This window comes from Ceratotherium simum, chromosome 6 (assembly GCF_057802395.1).
Source record: "Ceratotherium simum simum isolate JZ-2026a chromosome 6, ASM5780239v1, whole genome shotgun sequence".
Lineage (NCBI taxonomy): Eukaryota > Metazoa > Chordata > Mammalia > Perissodactyla > Rhinocerotidae > Ceratotherium > Ceratotherium simum.
Window position 1 is genome coordinate 76,084,108 of NC_141905.1, and position 12,629 is coordinate 76,096,736.

Genomic DNA, 12,629 nt, shown 5'->3' on the forward strand with positions numbered 1-12,629 from the left:
GTTGTTCCACCTTTGAACTTTGGGAGCTGTTTCTGGTTGGTTCCTTTGCTTTTCCACCATGTGCTCCCCCCCCCCAATCTTCTTTGGAGGACTTCGTGACTTTCTGGCACCTGGAGATGCTTCCTGTATACACAAAACATTGTTTATTTTCCCTGACCAGTCTTGGAATCAACCACTCCTCCAAGGAGCCCTAGTTCCTTCTATTGGAGAATGGTGTTTAGAAACCAAGATCTGGCTAGATGTCCTCATCACGATTGGGATGTCATTGCTTCTAAGCCCTTTCGGCAGACAGAGCTTGGAAATGTATGTATGCGTACTATTCAGTGCATACACACATATTTATATTTATTTCTTAAAAAAGTCCATGAGTTTATACTAATGCCTCTTATTCCAATCCAACATCACAGGACTCACTCTACCTTTCTCACTTTCCTTATTTATAACTCTCTCTGTGGTGGGAAACCTGGCTCTCGTTATCTACAATATGTTTACTTAATTGTTCAGCTATTCTATATATATAAGGCAGTTTCAGAATAGCTAACTCTTACTGTAACTAAAATACAGTATTTGTGTACAGTTTTTTTGTCTTTAGCCTAAAAATATCCAGTCAACATATTGTTTCTCAAAGTGACTTAGGTTAGCTATTTTTTCCTCACCCCCTTCAGTGTGGTTCCACAATTCATTTGTAATACTGGCAGCTTCCTTTGTTACACTTGGTCTTCCATTTGGGATACCCTCCCCATCTTGATTTTTTAAAGTTACATACAGTAAAATTTGCTATTTGTGGGGTACTGTTCTATGCCTTGGACAAATTCATGGAGTTGTGCATCCATCACTCTAGTACCGTACAGAACAGGTGATCACCCCAACAATTCCCTCATGTGGCCCCTTTATAGGCAACCCATCAATTTGTTTTCCATTTCTATAGTTTTACTTCTTCCAGAATGTCATATAAATAGAATCATACAATATGTCACCTTTGGGTCTGACTTCCATCACTTAGCAAGTGTATTTGAAATTCATCCATGCTGTTGTGTGTATCAATAGTTTGTTCCTTTTTATTGCTGAGTAGTGTTCCATTTAATAGATGTACCACAGGTTGATTTTTTTTTTCCTATTTACTGGTTGAAATATATATGGGTTTTTTCCAGTTTTTGACAACTATAAATAACACTGCTTTAAACATTTGTGTACAGGGGATTTTTTCTTTGGTCGTGTACATAAATTTTTATCTCTCTTAGGTAAATACCCAGGTGTGTGATTACTCAGTCATGTGTTATGTGTATATTTAACTTTGGTAAGAAAATGCCATTTGTTGTTGTACCAAAACAATGGGATCAAAATGCACCATTCTGAATTTCCACCAGCAATGTATGAGAGTTCCAGTTCTCTGCAGCCTCACTAGAACTTGTTATTGTCAGTTTTTAACTGTAGCCACTCTAATAGATGCATAGTGCCATCTCATTGTGGTTTTAATTTGCATTTCCCTAGTGACTAATGATGTTGAGCATCTTTTCATATGCTTGTCATCTGTATATCTTCTTTGGTGAAGCATCTGTTAAGGTCTTTTAAATAGTTTTTTGTTTATATCTTTTTCCCATTTTTGACTACGTTGTTTGTTTTCTTATTGTTGAGTTTTGAGAGTTCTTTACATACTCTAGAGACAAGTCTTTTGTCAGAAATATTTTTTGCAAATATTTTTTTCTACTCTGCGACCAGTATGTTCATTTTCTTATCAGTGTCTTTTGCAGAGCAAACATTGTTAATTTTAATAAAGTTTTATTTTTGAGGTTTTTCTTTTATGGATTGTACTTTTGGTGGCTTATCTAAGAAATAGTTGTTAACCTGAGGTCACAAAAGTTTTCTCCTGTTTTCATCTAGAAATTTTATAGCTTTATGTTTGCATTTAGGTATATAATCCATTTTGGATTAATTTTTATATAAAATATGAGGTACAGATTGAGATTTTTTTTGCATAGACAACCAGTTTTTGCCAACACCATTTTTTGAAAAGACTAGTCTTTCTTTTGTTTTTAATTTTTAATTAAAAAAAAAAATTTTTATTGCAGTAACATTGGTTTATAACATTGTATAAATTTCAGGTGTACATCATTATACTTCTATTTCTGCATAGATTACATCATGTTCTCATGTTCACGACCCAAATACTAATTACAGTCCATCACCACACACATGTGCCTAACTATTCCTTTCACCCTCCTCTCCCACCTTCCCCTCTGGTAACCACCAATCCAACCTCTGTCTTTATGTGTTTGTTTGTTGTTGTTTTTACCTACTACTTAATGAGTGAGATCATACGGTATTTGACCTTCTCCCTCTGACTTATTTCACTTAGCATAATACCCTCAATGTCTATCCATGTTGTCACAAATGGCTGGATTTCATTGTTTCTTATGGCTGAGTAGTATTCCATTGTGTATATACTACATCTTCTTTATCCATTTGTCCGTTGGCGGGCACTCAGGTTGCTTCCAAGTCTTGGTTATTGTGAATAATGCTGCAATGAACACAGGGGTGCACGTATCTTTACGCAGTGGTGTTTTCACGTTCTTTGGATAAATTCCCAGCAGTGGAATAGCTGGATCGTATGGTAGTTCTATCTTTAATTTTTTGAAGAATTTCCATACTGTTTTCCATAGTGGCCACACCAGTTTGCACTCCAACCAGCAGGGTATGAGAGTTCCCTTCTCTCCACATCCTCTCCAACACTTGTTGTTTCCTGTCTTGTTAATTACAGCCATTCTGACGGGCGTGAGGTGATATCTCATTGTAGCTTTGATTTGCATTTTCTTGATGGTTAATGATGTTGAACATCTTTTCACATGTCTGTTGGCCATCTGTATATCTTCTTTGGAGAAATGTCTGTTCAGGTCTTTTGCCCATTTTTTTAATTGGGTTGGTAGTTTTTTTGTTGTTGAGATGTATGTGTTCTTTATATATTTTGGAGATTAACCCCTTATCAGATATATGGTTTTTAAATATCTTCTCCCAATTTTTAGGTTGTCTTTTCATTTTGTTGATGGTTTCCTTTGCTGTGCAGAAGATTTTAGTTTGATGTAGTCCCATTTGTTTATTTTTTCTATTGTTTCTCTTGCCTGGTCAGACATAATATTTGAAAATACATTACTAAGACCAATGTTGAAGAGCTTACTTCCTATGTTTTCTTCTAGAAGTTTCATGGTTTTAGGTCTTACATTGAAGTCTTTAATCCATTTTGAGTTAATTTTTGTGTATGGTGTAAGATAATGGTCTACTTTCATATTTTTGCATGTGGCTGACTACTTTTCCCAACACCATTTGTTGAATGGTTTCTCCGTTATATGTTCTTGGCTCCTTTGTCGAAAATTAGCTGTCCATAGATGTGTGGGTTTATTTCTGGGCTTTCGATTCTATTCCATTTATCTGTGTGTCTGTTTTTGTGCCAGTACCATGCTGTTTTGGTTACTAGAGCTTTGTAGTATATTTTGAAATCAGGGAGTGTGATACCTCCAACTTCGTTCTTTTTTCTCAGGATTCCTTTGGCTATTTGGGGTCTTTTGTTGTTCCGTATAAATTTTAGGATTCTTTGTTCTATTTCTGTGAAAAGTGTTGTTGGAACTTTGATAGGGATTGCATTGGATCTATAGATTGCTTTAGGGAGCATGGACATCTTAACTATGTTAATTCTTCCAATCCAAGAGCATGGAATATCTTTCCATTTCTTTGTGTCTTCTTCAATTTCTTTCAGCAATGTTTTATAGTTTTCAGTGTATACATCTTTCACCTCTTTGGTTAAGTTTATTCCTAGGTATTTTATTCTTTTTGTTGCAATAGTAAATGGGATTGTATTCTTAATTTCTCTTTCTGCTACTTCCTTGTTAGTGTATAGAAATGCAACTGATTTTTGTATGTTGGTTTTGTATCCTGCAACTTTATAGTATTCATTTGTTACTTCTAAAAGTTTTTTGGTGGATTCTTTAGGGTTTTCTATATATAAAATCATGTCATCTGCAAATAGTGACAGTTTTACTTCTTCCTTTCCAGTTTGGATCCCTTTCATTTCTTTTTCTTCCCTGATTGCTCTGGCTAGGACTTCTAATACTATGTTAAATAGGAGTGGTGAGAGTGGGTATCCTTGTCTAGTTCCTGTTCTTAGAGGAATAACTTTCAGTTTTTAACCATTGAGGATGATATTAGCTGTGGGTTTGTTGTATATGGCCTTTATTATGTTGAGGTTCTTTCCTTCTATACCCATTTTACTCAGAGTTTTTATCATAAATGGATGCTGTATCTTGTCAAATGCTTTCTCTGCATCTATTGAGATGATCATGTGATTTTTATTCTTCATTTTATTAATGTGGTGTATCATGTTGATTGATTTGCGAATGTTGAACCATCCCTGCATCCCTGGAATAAATCCCACTTGATCATGGTGTATAATCTTTTTAACGTATTGTTGTATGCGATTTGCTAGTATTTTGTTGAGGATTTTTGCATCGATGTTCATCAGTGATATTGGCCTATAATTTTCTTTTTTTGTGTTGTCCTTGTCTGGTTTTGGCATCAGGGTAATGTCGGCTTTGTAGAATGAGTTAGGGAGCTTCCCCCCCCCCTTTGATTTTTTGGAGGAGTTTGAGAAGGATAGGTATTAAGCGTTCTTTGAATGTTTGGTAGAATTCACTAGGGAAGCCATCTGGTCCTGGACTTTTATTTTTGGGGAGGTTTTTGATTACTGTTTCAATCTCCTTACTGGTGATTGGTCTATTCAAATTCTCTATTTCTTCTTGATTCAGTTTTGGAAGGTTGTACGATTCTAAGAATTTATCCATTTCTTCCAGATTGTCCAATTTGTTGGCATATAGCTTTTCATAGTATTCTCTTATAATCTTTTGTATTTCTGAGGTGTCCATTGTAATTTCTCCTCTTTCATTTCTGATTTTACTTTTTGAGCCTTCTCTCTTTTTTTTCCTGGTGAGTCTAGCTAAAGGTTTGTCAATTTTGTTTATCTTTTAGAAGAACCAGCTCTTGGTTTTATTACTTTTTTCTATTGTTTTTTTAGTCTCTATTTCATTTATTTCTGCTTCTTTTATTTTCTGATTTTTATTATTTCCCTTCATCTACTGATTTTGGGCTTTGTTTGTTCTTCTTTTTCCAGTTCCTTTAAGCGCATTGTTAGATTGTCTATTTGAGATTTTTCTTGTTTGTTGAGATAGGCCTGCATTGCTATAAACTTCCCTCTTAGAACCACTTTTGCTGTATCCCATAAATTCTGGCATGTCGTATTTTCATTTTCATTTGTCTCCAGGTATTTTTTGATTTCTCCTTTGATTTCTTCGTTGACCCAATCGTTATTCAGTAGTATTTTGTTTAATCTCCACATATTTGTGGCTTTTCTGATTTTCTTCCTATAGTTGATTTCTAGTTTCATACTGTTGTGGTCAGAAAAGATGCTTGGTATTATTTCAATCTTCTTAAATTTATGGAGATTTGTTTTGTGGCCTAATATGTGATCAATCCTGGAGAATGTTCCATGTGCATTTGAAAAGAATGTGTATTCTTCAGTTTTTGGATGGAATGGTCTGTATATATCTACTAGGTCCATCTGTTCTAGTGTATCATTTAAGGCCAATGTTTCCTGATTGATCTTCTGTTTGGATAATCTATCTGTTGGTGTAAGTGGAATATTAAAGTCCCCTACTATTATTGTGTTACTGTCTATTTCTGTTTTTATGTCTGTTAATAATTGCTTTATATATTTAGGTGCTGCTACGTTGGGTGCATAGATATTTACAAGTGTTATATCCTCTTGTTGGAATGTTCCCTTGATAATTATATAGTGCCCTTCTTTGTCTCTTGTTACAGTTTTTGTTTTAAAGTCTATTTTGTCTAATATAAGTATTGCTACTCCAGCTTTCTTTTCATTGCCATTTGCATGGAGTATCTTTTTCCATCCCTTCACTTTCAGTTTGTGGGTGTCTTTAGGTCTGAAGTGTGTCTCTTGTATGCAGCATATATATGGGTCTTGTTTTTTTATCTAATCAGCCACCCTATGCCTTTTAATTGGAGCATTTAGTCCATTGACGTTTAGAGTAGCTATTGATAAATATATACTTACTGCCATTTCTTAACTTTTTTTTCTTGGTGTTTTAGTAGTTCTCCTCTGTTCCTTTCTTCTTCTCTTGCTCTCTTCCCTTGTGGTTTGGTGGCTTTCTTTAGAATTATGTTTGGGTTCCTTTCTCTTAGTTTTTTGTGTATTTATTATAGGTTTCTGGTCTGTGATTACCATGGGGTTCATATATAGCAACCTACGAATATAGCAATCTATATTAAGTTTGATGATCTCTTTAGTTTGACCTCTATCTGAAAGCTCTACTCTTTAACTCCCCTCCTCCCACATTTTATGTTTTTGATATCATATCTACCCTCTTTTTTGTGCGTTTGTATCGATTACCCTCTTATCATGGAAATAGATAATTTTTTCTATTTGTGGTCTTTTCTTTCTCCCTTAAATAATTCCCTTTAGCCTTTCTTGTAGTACTGGTTTCTTGGTGACAAACTCCTTTAATTTTTGCTTGTCTGGGAAGCTTTTTATCTCTCCTTCCATTTTGAATGATAACCTTGTTGGGTAGAGTATTCTTGGCTGTAGGTTTTTTTCTTTTAGCACTTTAAATATATCATGCCACTCTCTTCTAGCCAGTAAGGTTTCTGCTGAGAAGCCAGCTGATAGCCTTATGGGGTTTCCTTTGTATCTAACTTGTTGCCTTTCTCTTGCAGCTTTTAGGATTCATTCTATCTCTAATTCTGGACATTTTGATTATGATGTGTCTTGGTGTGGGCCTCTTTGGGTTTATCTTGTTTTGGGCTCTCTGTGCTTCCTGTACCTGGATGTCTGTTTCCTTCCTTAGGTTAGGAAAGTTTTCATCTATTATTTCTTGAAATAGATTCTCTGCCCCTTTGTCTCTCTCTTCTCCTTCTGGGACATCTATAACATGGATGTTAGTGTGCTTGATATTGTCCCAGCGGTCCCTTAGACTGTCCTCACTATTTTTAATTATTTTTTCTTTTATGTGTTCAGCTTGGGTGATTTCTTCTAGTCTTTCGTCCAGCTTGCAGATCCATTCTTCTGTATCTTCTGCTCTGTTTTTGAGTCCCTCTACTGAATTTTTCATTTCCAGTATTGTATTCTTCATTTCTCATTGGTTCTTTTTTTATATCGTCCAGTTCTTTGTTGACATTCTCACTGAGTTGATCCATTCTTCTCCCAAGATCAGTGAGCATCTTTAGCACTCTTTGTTTGAACTCTCTGTTGGGTAGGTTGCTCATTTCTATTTCATTTAGTCCCTTTTCTGGGGTTTTGTCCCGTTCCCTTACTTGAAATGTATTCTTTTGCCTCCTCATTTTGCCTGTTTCCCTGTGCTTGTGTTTATATATTAGGTAGGTCAGCTATGTCTCCTGCTCTTGGAGAGGTGACCTTATATAAGTAATGCCTTATGAGGCCCAGCAGTGTGCTTCCCTCAGTTCCGAATGTTCCAGGAGTGACCCCTATGTGGGCTACATGTGTCCTTCTGTTGTGGCTGGGTTGCTCTTTCTGTAGGTATCCAGGGAGGCTAAACTGTCCCCCTGGCCAGCTGTTGTAATGCTCAGCTGTTTGTATTTCTTGTGGGCCCTTCAGTCTCTTTATCAGGTGTGGGGAGCCCCAGCACAGTTGGCTGCAAGGTCTAATATCACATTCCTGCTGCAGTATTTCTATTAAGTGAGTAGGCCCCCAGCATGGCAGGTTGTTAGGCTCAGGGGCTTACAATTGCTATAAGCCTCCAGCCTTTAAGTCTCTTGTCAGCTCTCTGAGGATTGCAGCTGGGTGGGGCTGGCCTCGGGCACTGGAGCACCCAATTGTTTCAGGCTTTGGAAGGTGCAGCCAATCTCCTATGTGGCTCATTGAGAAGCACAAGTCTTCTGCGGCTGACAAGCCCTACCACCCACAGCTCCACACACACAGTCAACACAGTACTGCCCCGTACATGTGCCCCAACCCCCTGAAGTGGACCCAGTCTCTCCAAGGCAGGAGCCCCACACACTCCACCACCGCCCCACACTCTCCACCTGCTCCTTGTACACGCCCTGCCCCAAAGAGGTGGACGAATTCACCAGGCTGCAGAGAATCCCGGCAGTTCACTTAGCAGGCCCACAACTTGTCCAAGGGCTTGTTGTTGGGTGGGGCCAGTCCCTAGGGTGGGCTGCCTGCCCTGGCTGATCTGGATTAAATACGTGCTCTAGTGGGTGGGGCAGACCTTGGGCTAGCAGGCCACAGGGAGAGCTACAATGGCATCTGCCAACGTCCGTGTCAGCATGCCCACACCAGGCCATGGCAATGGCTGCCGCCAATGTCCCAGTCCCTGGAGAGGTCTCACCTCTTACTGAGATGCACTCAGAGCCTATCAGGTGAGTCTCTTTTCAGCAAAGGACTGTGCACCTTTCTTTCTGGTGATTTTACATTGCTTTCTGTAATGGGTGAATTTGTGCATGGGCCCTTTAGGAGCTGGCTTTAATTTCCTTGTGACCCAGCTTTTCTGGGGGTATTCCCCAATGTCATCAGTAATGAGCAAAGTCAGGTATTATGCCACTTGTCTCAGTTGTGCTGGGTCCAAAAAATGCCTATAGCAGGCACAGTCCTTGCCTCAGGGCCCCGTTCCTCCAGGAAAGGCTGCGTATCTTTGGGTAGCTCCTGGGCAGCCTTGAAGCACTGCAGCTTGTGAAGGTGGCATTTTTTCTCTCCAGAAGGGAGTTTCTGCCTCTTCCATCTCAATTAGGACTGTTTGTTGCAAAGGTTCCTCTTATCTAGTTTTCAGTTCTCTCTCAGGGGTAATTTTTCCAAGAGTAGTTGTAAATTGGCTGTGTCTGTGGAAGGAGGTGAGTTTGGAGTCCACCTACGCCACCATCTTGACTTCTCTCTCTCAAGACTAGCCTTTCTAAATTGAATTGCCTTTGCAACTTTCTCAAAATCAGTTAACTATTTGTGTGGGTCTATTTCTGGACTTTCTAATATGTTAAACTGATGTACATGTCTATCCTTTTGCTGATACCAAGCTGTCTTGATTGTGGTAGCTTGATAGAAGGTTAAAATTGGAGTATGAGTTTTCTAAGTTTGTTCTTCTTTATCAAAATTGTTTGGCTATTCTATTTATTTTACTCTTCCATATATATTTTGGAAACAGCTTGTTGGTATCTTCAGAAAAGCTTGCTTGGGGTTTTGATTGGGATTGCATCAAATCTATTGATCAGTCTGGAGAGAATCGACATCTCAACAATATTGAGCCTTTCAGTCCATGAACATGTTATCTTTTTCTATTTATTTAGGTCTTTTATTTTTTCATCAGTGTTTTGTAGTTGTCAACACACAGATTCTACACATTTTTTGTTTGATTTTTAGCTAAGCATTTAATTTTTTGGTGCTATTGTAAATTGTACTGTTAAAATTCTAAATTTCAATTGTTCAGTCCTAGTATATAGAAGTACAATTAATTTTTGTATGTTGACTTTTTTTAATCCTGCAACTTTCAGTTCAAGGAGCTCTTTGGTAGATTCTTTGTAATTTTCTACATAGACTATCATATTGTTGGTAAACAGAAACATTTTATTTGTTCTTTTCTAATCTGCAAGCCTTTTATTTCTTTTTCTTGCCTCATCACACTGGATAGGACTTCCAGTAAGTTGTTGAAAAGGAGGGATGAGAGGGGATGTCCTTGCCTTGCTCACAATCCTAGGGAAAGAGCATTTAATCTTTTGACATTAAGGATGGTGTTAGCTATAGATTTTTTGTAGAATTTGTTTTGTAGATGCCCCTCTGTTTCTAATTTTCTGAGATTTAAAAAATCATGAATGAGGTCAAACTTTTTCAAATGCCTTTTCTGCATCTATTGAGATGATCAAATGATGTCTCTTCTTTAGTTTGCTAATATGGCCATTTGCATCATTTGGTTTTTGGACGTTGAATTAGCCTTGCATTCTTGGAATAAGCCTTATTTGGTTGTGATATATCATTCTTTCTTTCTTTCTCTCTTTTGTGAGGAAGATTAGCCCTGAGCTAACACCTGTTGCCAATCCTCCTCTGTTTTTGCTGAGGAAGATTGGCGCTGGGCTAACATTTCTGCCCATCTTCCTCTACTTTATGTGGGATGCCTGCCACAGCGTGGCTTGATGAGTGGTGTGTAGGTCCATACCCAGGATCTGAACCTGCGAACCCTGAGCTGCCAGAAGCAGAACGCACGAACTTAACCACTATGCCACTGGGCTGGCCCCTTATTCTTTTCATATGTTGCTGGAATCTGTTTGCTAATATTTTGTTGAGGATTTTGTGTCTATGCTCAAGGGGAATATTGGATACTGGATATCTGTAGTTTTCTTTACTTGTAATGTCTTTGTCTGGTTTTGGTGTTGGGATAATGCTGGCCTCATAAAATAAGTTTTCTCTTTCTTGCTTGGTCAACTTAGCTAGAGGTTTCTCAATTTCATTGATTTTTTTCAAAGAGCTAGTCTTTGGTTTCTCTATTATTTTTCTGTTTTCAATGTCAATAATTCCTGCTGTCATCTTGATTATTTCCTTCCCTCTGATTGCTTTGGGTTTACTTTGTTCTTTTCCTACTTTCTCAACCTGGAGGTTCAGCTTTCTGACTTGAGACGTTTCTTCTGTGCAAATATAAGGAATTAATGCTATAAAGTGCCCTCTAAGCACTGTTTTAGTTGCATCCCACAAATTTTGTTATGCCGTATTTTCATTTTATTACAGTTCAAAATAATTTTTAATTTTCCTTGAGATTTCTTTCCTCTTTGATTATGGATTATCTAGAAGTGTGTTAATTTATAAATATTTGGATATTTTCAGGACATCTTTCTGTTACTGATTTTAAGTTTAATTCTGCTATGATCTAAGAAGATAGTTTGTATGATTTGTATTATTTTAGATTTGTAAAGGTTTAACGGCCCAGAATATGATTTCTCTCAGTGAATATGACCCTAAGGTTGTACGTGTTCGTAAGACATTGTATTCTGCTATTTTTAGCTAGAGTGTTCCATAATTGTCAATTGTCAATTTGAGTGATAGTATATTGAGGCCTTATAAATTCTTAGTTACTTTCTGACTACTTTTCTATTAATTACTGAGAGGGGAATGTTAATGTCTCCAAGTAAAATTATAGATTATCTTTTTCCCTTTTCAATTCTATCAGTTTTTGCTTCATGTATTTTAAAGCTCTCTTTTTAGGTGCATATGTGTTTAGGACTGTTATGCTTTCTTGGAGAACTGACTTCTTTATCATTATACAACATTCCTTTTTATCTCTGATAATATTCCTTGTTCTGAAGTCTGCCTTGTATGATATTAATACAGGGACTCTGGCTATTTTGGTTAGTTTGCATGACATAACTTTTTGTACCTTTGCTCTTTTAACCTATTTATGTCTTTATATTTAAAGTGAGTTTCTTGTAAATAGCATATAGTTGGGTTTTGCTTTTCAAAAAAATGTAATCTGACAGTCTCTGTCTTTTAATTTGTGTATTTAAACCATCACATTTAATGTGATTATTGATATTTTTGGATTAAAGTATACCACCTTGTTAGTTTCTTTTCGTTCCATCTGTTTTTCACTTTTACTACTTTCTCTTAGGTTAATAGGGCATTTTAAATGATTTCATTTTTCTTTCTATTGATTTATTATTTATACCTCTCTTAAATTATTTTAGTAGTTGCCCTAGAGTTTATAATATATATTTTTAACTAATCAGAGTCTGCCTTCAAATAATATTAAACCCTTCATGTATAGTATAAGGACTTACAACACTATATTCCCAGTTCCTTCCTCCAATTCTTTGTGCTACATTTGTCATACATTTTACTTTTATATATGTTATAAATAATTAATCCATTGCTACTGTTTTTGCTTTAGATAGTCAGTTATCATTTAGAATAATTAAAATTATGAAGAATAAGCTTCATTTTACTTTCTCTTTTTCATTTCCAGTGCTCTTCATTTCTTTGTTTAGATCCAAGTTCCTGTCTGATATTATATGACTTGTGCCTGAAGAACTTCTTTAACATTTCTTCTAGTGTAGGTGTGTTGGCAATAAACCCTCTTAGTCTCTGTTTGCCTACAATGTCTTTATTTCTTTCGTTAAAAAAATATTTGTGCTGGGGATAGAATTCTGAGTAGGCAGGTTTTTTTTTTTTTTTTTTTTTTCCTTTCTTTCAGTACTTTAAAGGGGTCACTTCATTATCTTCTGGCTTGCATGGTTTCTGATGAGAAGTCTGCTGTAATTATCTTTTTCCTCTATAGTTAAGAAGTATTTTTCTCTGACGGGCTTCAAGATTTTTACTTTGACTACTCCCTTCCCCCCAAATATTTAGATAGTTTGTTTCTGTTTTTCTTTTGTTTTGTATTTTTCTTGCTTGTTCTCTGACCTTTCTGGATCTGTAGTTTGGTGTCTGTCATTAAGTTTGAAAAATTCTTAGCCTTTGTTTCTTCATATGTTTCTTTCTGCCTCATTATTTCTCTCTTCTCCTTAGGTGTCTGGCTGTATCTGCCCCAGTGAAGTGAGTGCTCATGTCTTGTCTCTTCCTCTAGGCACCTGTCTCTTTC